We start from the raw sequence: 13,166 nt of genomic DNA on the forward strand, positions 1-13,166 counted from the left end.
CAACAGATTTACATCCTTATTTGGTAATAGAAAGAGTTATACATTTTTCGATGTAAAGCACATTTTACTCTTCATGGCAAACAGAAGAAGACTTCAGATGTTATAACTGTTGCTTTTTTTCCCTGTGTCTAAAACTTTTAAGAGCAGCATACTTTGTTTTCATTTAGACACTATTGTTTATGGAATATATTTTACTGTTAACTTCATCATGTAGGAACGCATAGTTTTCAAGTTGCATAACCGAGTTTTTCCCATTTCTTAAAGATAATTACACATTATTGGTTTCTATTGCATTTTTTTATAACACCGAAAGAAATGTTTTATTATAAGCCTTTCCTCTGTCTAAGAAGCAAAGGATGAGCCAGGTCAACTACAACGGAAACACAAAAGAAGATATTTCTGTCAGATCATTTTCTGCTGGTTTATGTTACTGAATGCTTTATTTTAGATTTTGAACGTCTGAGTGGATTCTCTCTCACACTTTTTTTTTAATTGCCTTCCATATTGCCCTCCCAATACACAAAGCACAAAAAGCCTACATGTCTGTCTAGCTTATTCAGGGAAAATTTAAAAAACTGTATCTGTAATAAATGGCCTGTTTCCAGACTCCAAAATAAAGCTGCTTGGTTTCTCTGTGGAGGTATGCTGTTTAAATATGCATGCCACCCTAAGAATCCGGAAGCTGCCTGCCACAACAGCTTGCCCTCCAGTGCTTGGGAATGGGTGATGGCTTTTGGCGCGGACCTCGGACTTAGGACCCATGATGCATATTTTAAAATAGCATTAACCTCCAACGGACCAAAGCAGCTTTATTTGGCAGTCTGTCACAGACTCCCTTATCTCATCTTTATTCTCCTTAATCCTTTTTAGGGTTACAGCCTATAGGCTAGTTACTGGCTATGCATTCATTGCTAACTCACAAACACATCCTAATCTAGGAAAGAAAGAAAGAAAACCTAATATGATTGTCTAACCGAAATCTATCCCCTTCATATAAATAGCTACATATATCTCCTGAAGCGGATGTAATTTCTCATCCACATGACGAAATAGGTTCAGTTTGTAGTGTAGTGGTCCTTCTTTCACATGATCTTGTGCAATACAGTCAGCCTCTTATCCACAGATTTTTACCCATGATTCAAGCATCCACGGCTTGAAAATATCAAAAAAAGTATACAATTTTCCCATAGCAAACTTTTTTTTGCCATTTTATATCAGGGACACCATTTTTATGCCATTGATTTTAATGAGACTTAGCATCACGGATTTTTTTATCCAACGGTGTGTTCTGGAACCCAAAACCCAGCAGATAACAAGGTTCCACTGTAGTATTTTTTTTTTTTCTAAGGTTTCCTTTACAATATCCATAGTCGCTTCTTTGCTATTACAGAACGTTTCCCTTCCTAAGGCAGGATGCAACCCCATCTTTTCTTGTGTATTTCCGAGCCATTGGGTTGGATTAGGACTGGTCTGACTAACTCCTACTCTATGAGTATCTCAAAATCTCATTTATACCCATGGGCCTACTCAAAGAAAGATTCTACCTCGATTCAATCCATGTTCTAGTATTCACACTGTGACACTGATGGATTCTAGTGTTCACACTGTGACAATAATCCAAAGAGATGTGTTTGTATTTTAGTCACAACTCAATAATAAGAATCTGGAAAAAAAATCTCAGGACATGGACACAGCTATGTGAAATCATGAAACCGTCAACTGTCAAAACTAGGCAAATGTGTAGATGTTTATTTATAAAATTTCCAGTACAATCTGCTAAGGTAGTCACATTCAATTCATCATGTGATTTTAAAGCACTTGCATTCTTGACTCTGACTCGATATCATTATCTGGTATTAAAACCTATGAGTGACCACATCCATTATTCCTGCCGGGATTTCTTTAGAGTCAACTAAAATAGGCTGAGATTCAGGGGGATTTTTTTAATAACATTATTGAAATGCATGTTAGAAATGTTTACATTTCCAATAGCGAACACATTGTTTTAACTATAAAAACTAGAATTTCCTCGGGAGTGTACCATGTTAGTTCTGATTGACCAGCAAAAAAATAACGGAGAATGTGGCATTTTAATGTCTAACAGATTCATTAAGCAAAAGTTTTTCTGGAACTGAAATGGGCGCAGTCCACAAAAGTTTATGCTCAATTAAAACTTGTTCAGGCCTTTAAAGTCCTTCAGTGACTCTTTGTAGCTTTTTATAAATATGGTTTTGTTTTTCAATTAAGAAGAATTATTTTTCTGCTAATGGGCAATACTCTTTCAGCCTCCAAACATAAGTATAATTGATTTGCTGATATAATATTGCTAAGCCATCTATTAATATTCACATAACCTCATGCAATGAAACTAATACTATCCTATATCTCATCAAAAAAACGAAAGGAGGGAAAGAGAGACGAAAATGGGGAAAACAAAGGGCAGTAGAAGTAGAAAACAGAAGAATGAAGTCATGATGGAGCACCAACCATTTTTGATGGAAAGAGTTCCATGTAATCGATGAACGTTGCACACAGTCTGTATCAACCTTGAAATGTGTAACAACCATCATGACTTTAAGGGGGGTAACAAAACTGTCATTCACATTTCTGCCATAGTAAATAACAAACAACATCAATTGCAGTCCTGTTTTAAACTGCGCAGCAAGTGGAAATGACTGCGTGAATAGGGGGGGGAAACTCGTACTGGTTTCCTCTTCACATCGATTGAGAAATGTGAGGTTCTATCAAAAGCAAATCTAAAGAAAAAACTGTGGGAATGAGGAGCGGGTTAATTTTGGTGGGTAATTTTATTAGTCATTAATCGTGACTTGTCTTTGATTTACTTAAAAATAGACACTTGTAACCAGTGGCTTTTTCTTACTTGAAAGAAGGGTGGGAGAGGGCATCACTACACCGCTGGCCCTTTTTCTAATCTAGCAAATGGAAGCAATTCCATCCACATCGTCTTGAAACCTGAGTAGGTCACTGTACACCATGAAAAATTCAATATCAAGAGCCAAATTGCCCTTAGGGGGAATCACATACTAGTCATTTCACTTTTCGAAGCTGACTTTTCCATTCCTAAACCCTCCTCTCTCTCTCTTTCCTCCCCTTATCTCTTTTCATTTTCCCTACCTTACAGCCTTGATATCTGATGCTGCTGTGACTTCAGGTACAGTTTTTACAGCTTCGGCCTGTCTATTGCTTTATACATTCCTTTCTTCTGCTCTGTCGTGATTTACTTACCAGAGGCTTATTTTACACAGGTCCAGATTGATGAAAGCGTTGGGAGAAGGGAAGCAGTCAAGCTGTTTAGACACACAGTACAGATATGTACCTACACAAGGGTCACATGTGCTCACTGTGGACATTTTGTTGCCTACCTTTTATACAATGTGATTAATTTCTTATGTACTCTTTGACTATGTGAAGCGGAGGAAATCCCTCCAGTATATATTTTTTTCCGCCAATGAGAATAGTTAGAACAACAAGCACGCCTTTCTGCTCAGATGATGAACAACGATGCGACCGTTTAAAACCTAAGTTACAATACATTCACAACTCTATTAAAAGAAATATGGACTCCACACTTAATACGGTGACTTGCCTGGTCGTGGTCCAGTGGTTGCCTGAAAGCCTAACCTTTGTCCCGCAGCCTGTAGAAACTGTCTCCAGATTCTACATCAATCCAAATTTGGCTTAACTTACTGATCTAGATGAAATCTGTAAATTTTATCTCAATGATATTCAATTCCACTAACAGTACCTTAATGAAGCGCAGAACTTTTTTGCTAGTAGCGAGTAAATTAACACTCATGCTTCATTGCCATGCATGCTTTTTTTTTCTAAGTGTAATTTTCATCGTTTCACAAAAGTTTGTTTTGTTTTCTCCTGCCCTTTCAGACAAACATTTTTATATGCAGAAGAACCAACCTCTCCCAAAAAACCACCAAGTGTGCTGCAGCCAAAGTAAACAAAACCAAACCCCAGAGGATCCGCACCAGTCAAGCCTTTTTATCCAGCAGGCAGGATAACATTCACATTGTTTTGATTAACATTAGCTAATTTGTAATCCGAGACCTATGAAACTTAAAAAAACTGCAGTCCACATAGAAATATGAAAAGACACATCTTAAAGGGACAATGCACAGTGGAGCAGATTTATATGCCACTGCCCCCTTCTTCTGCCAGCCCTCCTCACTCCCACCCCCCCCCAAAAACTCAAATATCTGAGTAAATAAATTATTGGTTACCGTTGACCGATTGTGGTACAGCTTCACCTCAAGACATAAAGGTGTCATGAGCACACTCAACGGAAATAAAGCTGTTGTAGAGAGGGTCTAGTGAGTAGAAGTCGTACTGAATAACTTTTATTGATAGCGCGGCTAATTTGCCTCTCCATTTACTACAGCACCTTTGTTCAAATGTCATGTTTGCTGTTGGGCACATCATTAGTGGTGAAGGATCGGAAACAGCAAACAGATGAAGCTTTCCTTGCGGGTTTTATGTTAAAAGCCCGTGGAATAGAAACTGAACATTCTCCTTTAATTTTTTCTTTCCCCCCCCCCCCAAACTTTGGGGGGAAACAAAATAAAAATAACCTAATCCATTTGCATAAAAATGTTCCCTACACACATCACGCATTTTCCCTCATAACACATAGATATTTTAGAAGCTGAACACGTGCTAGAAATGTGTACTTGCCACGGACCTCCAACGAAAATGGCCATCCGTTCACTTTATCTCCCTCCTAAACTGTCCTGTGTCAGTATTTCCATGCAAAAGTAAGTTCGCCCAGCCCTGCCACACCATGTGAGCCACAGGGCGAGAGAAGACGAGAAAGGAAAGATTCAAAATAATAGGAGTTGTGGGGGGGGTCGGGTGTTTGTGTTGGGGGGGGGGGTGTTAAAATAATAAACATATAACCTTAGGTCGCATCCCACACTGGAGAAAAAAACCCTGGCTTTGGTTTACCTGCTTTATCTTGCCTGGCTCAATGCTATGGAATTCTGGTGATGGGAGTTGTTTGTGTGGGGCCCCAGATTGAGCAGAATGTGGGGCCAAGAGCGGAACTCTGCTCCACTCTAGGCCCACAACAAACTCCCCAACTACCCAGAATCATAGCTTGAGCCAGGGCAATTAAAGCGTAACAAACCAGGTTTATTTCTACAGTGTGGATTGCAGAGGGCCATTGACGTCAGCTGCAAGAGATGAGGCTTAAAGTGAAATCATGGAATATGTTTCTTGTTCTGTGCAACCGCTTGCATGCTAACATCTTGAAAAGCCAACCTCTGGAACACAGCTGGACTGGCACTGTTTTCTGGTCTCTGACATTGGTTTCCTCCTCCGCCTCCAAACCGTCCAAAACAAACCTGCATTTTCTACCCTGTATTTACATATGCACAGTGTATACACACACAACACATACACAGAGTTGGGCAGGGAGCCTTCTTTAGAGACAGACTCTCTTTCAACAACCAAGGCTCTGCCGCTTCTTAACTGTGAAGTGAAGCAGGAAAACAAGAGGGAGAAGTGGGAGAAGGAAGGGGGAAGGGAAGAAACGAGCCCCTGTGTCTTTTAAGGCAAGGAATGGGTGCAAGCTCAGACCAGAACATTTCACTGGGAATCCAATTTTGTACTTACACAGTCGCAGCTGGCTCCTGGCAAAGCAGAGGCAGGGCACTGGTCCTTCAGTGGCTTCACTCTTTCTAACTTTGGGGGCCGGGCTGGGATGGGGGGATCCCCCAGGCTGCTAGTGGACCTGGCTTTGATTCCTGCAAATGGGTCTCTATTGTTGTAGTTGAGGAGGAAGAGGAGGAGACACGTTGGATTCGTTTGTCTCCTTCTTCAAGGGGGCAGGAACAAATCATCCAAAACAACAATACTCTTTATTGCACAGCCCATTTGCCGCTGGTGTGTGTGTGTTTGTGTGTTGGCAATAGCAGCTTCCCTCCGTTCGTTTCTACCACAATATCCCCTCTTTCTTTTTCGGCCCCAACACACCCCTTGCGGGACCCATCACCTTTCATCTACTCGTGATCGCCCGTTTCACGGGTTGTGAGCCGGCGTCGGCTCCTTTTAGTTCCGCGGGGGGTCTCCCTCTTCTCCATTTCTGCCATTTTTCTGTCTTCTCTCTCTCCTTTATCTCCTCTCGGTGTCAGTCTGTCTTGTCGGTCTCTCGGTTCTTCTCTCTTTCTACTTTGCTGGCGATGAAATGGCTGTGGTCTATTGTGGGGGGGTAAGCGGCGGGTGTGTCGCGAAGGGAAGGAGGGGAGCGAGGGGGGGTTGGCTGTGGGGCGGGGTCTTCGAGGCTGGTGGGGCGAAGGGTGAGGACGGGAGAGGAGGAGGCAGAAGGGAAGGAGAAGCAAGGAGAGAAGCAGGGCGCCGGCGGGTGTTCCAGGGCAGCCACTGGGTTGGGCGGATGGAGGAGGGCTGGGCTTGTGGGTTGGCCCAGGCGAGTCAGCCATTCTTCTGTCGTCTCCCGTTTGTCTGGTTGGAGACTGGGGTGTTGGCCGGGGAGGAGGAGGAGCGGAGGAGGGGAGGAGGAAGGGGAAGGAGCGGAAGACGAAGGAAGGAGGAGGAAGGAAGGAGGACGGAGGACAGACCAGGGCTTCCGAGGGGGGGGGGCATATGGGACTAAAGCAGGACAGCCCACAAAGCAGCCGTCAGCAGGAGGGGCTTCCCGTGTCACCCAACACCAATCCTCCTCCTCCTCCTCTTCTTCTTCTCTTCTCCTTGCTTCTCCAGGCAAACACGGCCCGGGGCTTCCTTCTGCTCTCAGTCCTTCTCCTCCGCCTCTCCCCAGGCACCCCTCCCTCCTCAGCAGAGGGGTTCATCCATGGCGGTGGCGACGAACCCGCCAAGGAAGGCGGCAGACTGCCTCTCCTCCCCCGCCACACACACACACACACACACACCACACACACACACAACCCCGCCCCAGGCTTTCTAGTCTTTCTCTTTCCCAAGGCACTTGTGCCCACGAGCGCGCTCTGCCGCCACCCCAAAACCTGGGACAACGGAAAGGGGCTGGAGTGTTGTTTGTCTGGTGGGGGAAGTGTGCTTTGGGTTTTGGTTTTTTTTTTGGTGGTTGTTGTTGTTTTTGTTCTCCCCTCCAAGCGGAAACCCCCCCCCTTATTAAACCCCCCCCTTGGAAGAGCGGCAGCGGTTCAAAAGGCGGCGTGAGAGGGATGTTTGTCTTGTGTGTGTGTGAGGAGAGAGAGATTATCATTATTGGAAGGGGGTTTCTCTAGCTCTGGCAGGAGAAGAGAGCGACCGGGACCAGGGGCGTGGGATGGGAAGGGAAGGGCTGTTCTTGCGGGGGGTAGTTGATATACAAGTGTGAGGTCAGTAAGCGCGCCTCTGAGAGAGAGGAGAGGAGGAGGAGGGGAGAGGTGGGGGCTGCTTTGGTGAAGAGGCCTGCTGGGGGAGAGGCGATGGCTAAGGATTGTTTCCTGGCTAATAGTTAAAAGAGTTGTGTGACAGGGCGGGAGGGAAAGATTGTTGTTGTTATGATTATTTTATTATTATTATTATTATATGGAAGGCTTGCCCTTTGGCTGGCTAAAGGAACCAGTGGGGTGTTGGGACAAGAACCGTTCCCTGCGGAGATAGTAAGAAATTGTGTGTGCGTGTGCATCTATCATCATCCATCATCATTCATCATTAATTGGAAGTGGAAGCTTGGCCTTGGCTGGCTTAAAGGAAGCACGGGGGATCGGAAGATAGAATAGTAAGAACTATCCCTTTCCGATAATTGTGTGTGACTAGTTGTCGCATGTGTAAAATTATTTTAATAGTAACTAATAATTACAATACTTGGGAGGGGGGTGGGCCTGCTGGACAGGATTAAAAGAACCGGGGAGGGGAGCTGGCAAGGAGGGCGGACGGAGGGCGGGAACAAAGAGGGCAGTCGAGTGGGGGAGGGGTGGCGGGGCGAAGAGGAGGCGGAGGACCTGGGAGGAGGACGAAGAAAAACCAAAAGAAAAAACTTCATCTCCAAAAAAAACAAAAACAAAACAAGAAGATAAGAAGTAAAAGAAAGTCTGAGAAGTGTGGGGGGAGGTGGTTGGTAGTATAGGTAAAATGGGGGCGGTGTTTCGAGGGACAAGTAGGGTCGGATTTAAGGGACTAGGTAAGATAGGTTGGGGGTCGTGTACGGTGTGTGGGATAAAACGACTATGAATACAAGACTTTATGTACAAAGAAAAAGCAATTCGGAGGTTAATGCACATCCCCCGAGTGGCATGGAAAGCCCTGCAGGCAGCTGAGGCGGAGTTTGACGTTTCCCTGGGTGGGCGGCTGCTTGGGAAGGAGCTGGGCCACTGGAGCCCTGCTAGCATTCAGAGGAGCAGGGAGGCATTGGCCAGGACTGGGGGAAAGGAGCCTCTCTTGCTGTGTGTGTTTGGAGAGGGGTGGTGCTTTTGTTCCCTAACTCCTTTGAAGAAAACGTGGCGGGAGGAATTCGCTCTTGGCAATCCTTGTTTCTCTTTAGCCCTGTGCAACTAGTCCTCAAGAGGGGGGGGCGGGGGGCATCTCTTAATAGGAAGCATCCTATCTCTCCCACCAGAATTCCATAGCCTTGAGCCAGAAAACAGTGAAAGAAGTGCCAAACCGGGTTATTTCTCCAGTGTGGATGCAGCCTCTGTGTGATTAGGGGACAGTTTTGCTTCCTTTTCTTTCCCTCTTTGCGCTGCCTGGAGAAACAAAGGAAGGGTGTGATGGGAAGTCCCAACAGCACACACTGAGAAAGGATACGTTGATTATCCCAGGTTCATGCTTTCCGACTCTTTGGCAGTTGATAATTACCTGACACAATACAAGATGGGGGTGTCCATTGTTCCATTAGTCAAAATTGTGCCTGTGAAGGAATTTGTCATTCTGACTGCAGCTGAGCTTAAAATTATACACCCCTTTCTTTCTTTCTTTCTTTCTTTCTCTCTCTCTTTTTTTGTAAAATCAAAATTAAAGACGGGGTTTTTTTGTAAAAGCAAAATTAAAGGCAGAGTGTATTCAGTGAATGTATGAAGAGGTTCCCCAGGTTTGTTTTTAAAAAAAAACCAAACAATTTAGCCTGTCAGCTAAGTTTGTTTTGTGTATTGTAACAACAACAAAAGTTTCATAAGTTTAGATAATTGACATTTATAAACCAGGAGGAAGAATGGTCTTTTTACTCTCGAAAACAACCCTGTCCCGTTATTCCTCACTTGATCTTGGATGAGTTGCTGTGGAATATAGAGTTACTCCTCACATCTGCACCTGTGTCTTGAAAGAGTGAGGAAGAGGATTTGAAATTTGAAATCCACCAACATCTGGATAATTTCAAACGGAAAGAAGAAACCCTTAAAGTGAACAAAATTTGGCTACCAGTCCTGAGGAATAGCAAAATAAGGACTCAGCAAATGCACTGGGAACACCATCGAGTCAGATGGTTTTTCCCAGCAGATAATGCTCACCAACTTAGCAGACATTAATTCCTTGTTTGCATTAGCCTCCCGCTTGAGGCCAGCCACTCAGCACAGAACAATCTACACATGCAAATCACTTCCTGCATTCCCAGGCTCACACAGTATGTGTATTAGTATAATATATATATATATATATACACACACACCGCACCACACACACTTTTTCCAGGCAAAGCATTCTCTGAAGATGTGCCAGCCACCAGATGCTGGCAACATGTCAGAAAGAAACTCTGCTAGAACATGGCCACATAGCCCAAAAAAAACCCACAAAAACAATGAATGCCAGCCTGAAAGCCTTCGACTTCACATGGGATTTTTCTGTTTCCTTTAAACAGGTCCAAAACACACTACAGAGATTAATTCCAGTTTGAGACTGCTTTACTTGTCCTGGCTCAGTACTAGGGAATTCTGTGAATTGGACTTATGTGAGACTATTTAACCTTCTCTATCAGAGAAGCTTGGTACCACAGTAGCTACTGTTCTCAGGATTCCCTGGCACTGAGCCAGGGCAGTTGGACCGCAGTCTATGGACTGAAATTGGTTTGCCCATGTATTTTGGTACCTGAGTTGGAAAATAGGTTGGATGAAGGAAAGGAAGCAGGAAAAACTGATATACAGGCATGTGTTCCAAGATGTCAGATATACTGGTACCTCCAAAGCTTGCCAGGAAGACCCATGCATCATGTTTCTTCTACTACATATTTAGTGTGGACTCTTTGATCTATGTGAGTCTTTTTCTTTTTTAAAAAAATATCTAAAACCATTCTCTGAAGATTTGGTTTGCCTTTGTGTACTACACAAATAAAGTGATGCTCTATTAACTGCCAAAAAGAAAAGAAAGAAAGAAAGAAAGTCCAGCCTTGTGGGTTGCCCAGGCAGAAGCTTAAGAAATGTTACTTTTTGGACCCAAACAGAACATGTTGGCTGGGTATTCTGGAAGATGCAGCCCAAAAATGTAACTTTTGCAAGCTCTGACTTGTGGTGTGCACAATGCTAAGAGGCTCTAGTACAGTAGTTGTATGATTTAGACCATGCCTTATTATATTTATGAAGACTTAACCACTATCAAGGTAACCATCAGCTTCAAGGTTGTTTTACATAAAGTCAGTCAAACACTTCTGACATGCAGAAATATCTTATCCATCCACCAATAATCACAAAAAGTCCTACTAAATTCTACCCCTAAAAGTGCAGCTTACTTAAATAACTGTCTTTTACAAGGCACATTTTATTATAGAACCAACAACCCTGAACACTAGATTTTGTACACACACAAAAGTTATTGAAAAACTGCAGCCATAATATGAAATAAAGCAAATATTTTAACATTAGATTTAATTGGACTGAGCTACATTGATTTCAATTGAACCCATGTCCAAGTGAGTTGCTTGAAACTGTAGCCGAGAGTTATACTCCAGATCTGTTAAAAAGTGGTGGAAATTTTCCAGTTGTTTCAGTGGGATGTAGACCGCATGTTAAATTAAACCGTATGTGCCTTATGTTTTAGAAGAGGCTTTTTGCTTCATCAATAGACCAGTTACAAATGTAAATCTATGAAACATTCATATCATAACTGTAGTTATGGATATAAAAAGTGCAGTTTTGGGGGAGGGTGGAGTGAAGCTAGGCTCTTCAATACTGATCATAAATTGAATGTGTGACATCTACAGTGGACCCTTAGTATCCACTAGGGTTTGGCTCCAGGACACACCCACAAACATACACACACTCACCCCTTGGATACCAAAATCAATGGATGTTCAAGTACCATTAAATCCTATGGATAGTAAAATGGATTTTCTTATATAAAAGAACAAAAACAAAGTTTGCTTTTGAAATTTATATTTTTAAGAAATATTTTCAAACCATGGATGTTTGAATCCATGGATCAAGATTCTGTGGATAGGGAAGGCTGACTGTATTTGTCATATTTTAGAAATGAAATTGAACATATCCTTATACAACTGTGGACCTCTGATATTATTATAGCCCGCCTCTCCCCAGAGGATTGGGGTGGGTTACAATCAAATAAAACATAGTAAAATAATAACACAATCCCTAATCCACAATTTAAAATACAACAGCATAAAAATCAGTTACAGTCGGCCCTTGCCTTATGCGGGGATTCGTTCCGGACCCCCACACACACACACATAAGGCAAATTCTGCCTATGCTCAATCCCCATTAGAAACAATGGGGCTTGTGTAAGGTGGCACAGTGGTGCGGCGGCGCACAGGGCGCCACAGGCGCGCATGCCCATTCATTTGAATGGGACGCACCGCCCCGCGGGCTCTGTGTGGTCCCCGCGGCTTGAGCGCGTACACTCAAGACCGCATAAAGCGTGCCCGCGTATTATTTAATCACAATAAAAATTACTATAAAATTTAATCCCCATTGCAATGAGGTGGTTTAAGGGAGAGTCATTTTAATATACTTCATTATGTAATAGAAATAAGATATACCGAAGAAGGTTTGCCTAGATACAGAGGTGTTGTTAGGACTCAGCCTGTGAGACCTTGCCTAGCCCCAAATCTATTTTCCAGGTGTCAGAGTCCTGGATGTCAACTGGTACCAATGGAATGTTTTTACCCCATTAGCTTAATTGCCATTCAGGGAGGAAGCGTTTTTTAAGGGGGAAGCTCCACCTCACCCAGTGCATCACCAATGGGGAGTATTTTAATGCCAATAGGAGCTTCCCCACCACTTCAATTGTCAGGTGGTGGTGGTTTTTCCAACCTTCTTGCAATATGGTTGTAGCAGGGAGGGAAGTAACAGAGGAGGAGTACAGATCCAAAACATATTACAGAAATAATCCACTTTGAAACTGCCTTAACTGACCTGGCTCAATGATGGGAAACTCTGGGAACTGTAAATTTGTGAGACTTAGAGCCGTCAGAGAACTCTGGTGCCACAATAAACTGCAATTCCCAGGATTCCCTACAACTGAGCCAGGGCAGTTAAAGCGATCTCAAACTGGATTATTTCTGCAATGTATTTTGGACTTCAGACAGATAGGGAATGAGAGGGGATGGTTTAATGCTCTTCTAAAAGGTTAAGCATTCTCTCCAAATGAGGGCAGTGTGTTTTTGAAGCATATGTGGCATATGGGTTCTTTTCATTTTGCATCTCCCTGCCCTGTATTATGGTAAATTATAGTACTGTAGTTGTTGGTGTGAGAGCCAGTGGGGTGTAGTGGTTTGAACATTGGACTACAACTCTGGGGACGAGTTCAAATTCTCATTCAGCTATGGAAACCCAGAAAGTGACCTTGGGCAAGTCACACTCTTTCAGCCTCTGAGGAAGGCAAAAACCCTCTCTGAGCAAATCTCAACAAGAAAACCCTGTGATAGGTTCACCTTAGGATCGCCATAAGTCAGAAGTGATTTGTAGATACAGAACAACAACAAAATTGCTGGTATTTAGTATGGAACTTCCTAGTTTGCTCTGCATGGATTTTCCTTTGTGTGTGTCATCAGGTATCTTATCAAGGGCTTGCCAGTTCTCATGACATGGAGACACAATCCTTGAACTGGAAAGCACAGAAATGGGAAGAAAGCCATCCTTTCACTCCCAGTCTGTCTGCTACAACTTTCCAAGTTGTCTTCTCCATGCTCCCAAGTCCTTGGTCCATCTTTCCTTTCCCCCTGATCTCCACTGCCCAAACCTGCTGGTTCCTTCTTTCTAGTCCCCACTGGACT

This window comes from Sceloporus undulatus, chromosome 1 (genome assembly GCF_019175285.1).
Source record: "Sceloporus undulatus isolate JIND9_A2432 ecotype Alabama chromosome 1, SceUnd_v1.1, whole genome shotgun sequence".
Classification (NCBI taxonomy): domain Eukaryota; kingdom Metazoa; phylum Chordata; class Lepidosauria; order Squamata; family Phrynosomatidae; genus Sceloporus; species Sceloporus undulatus.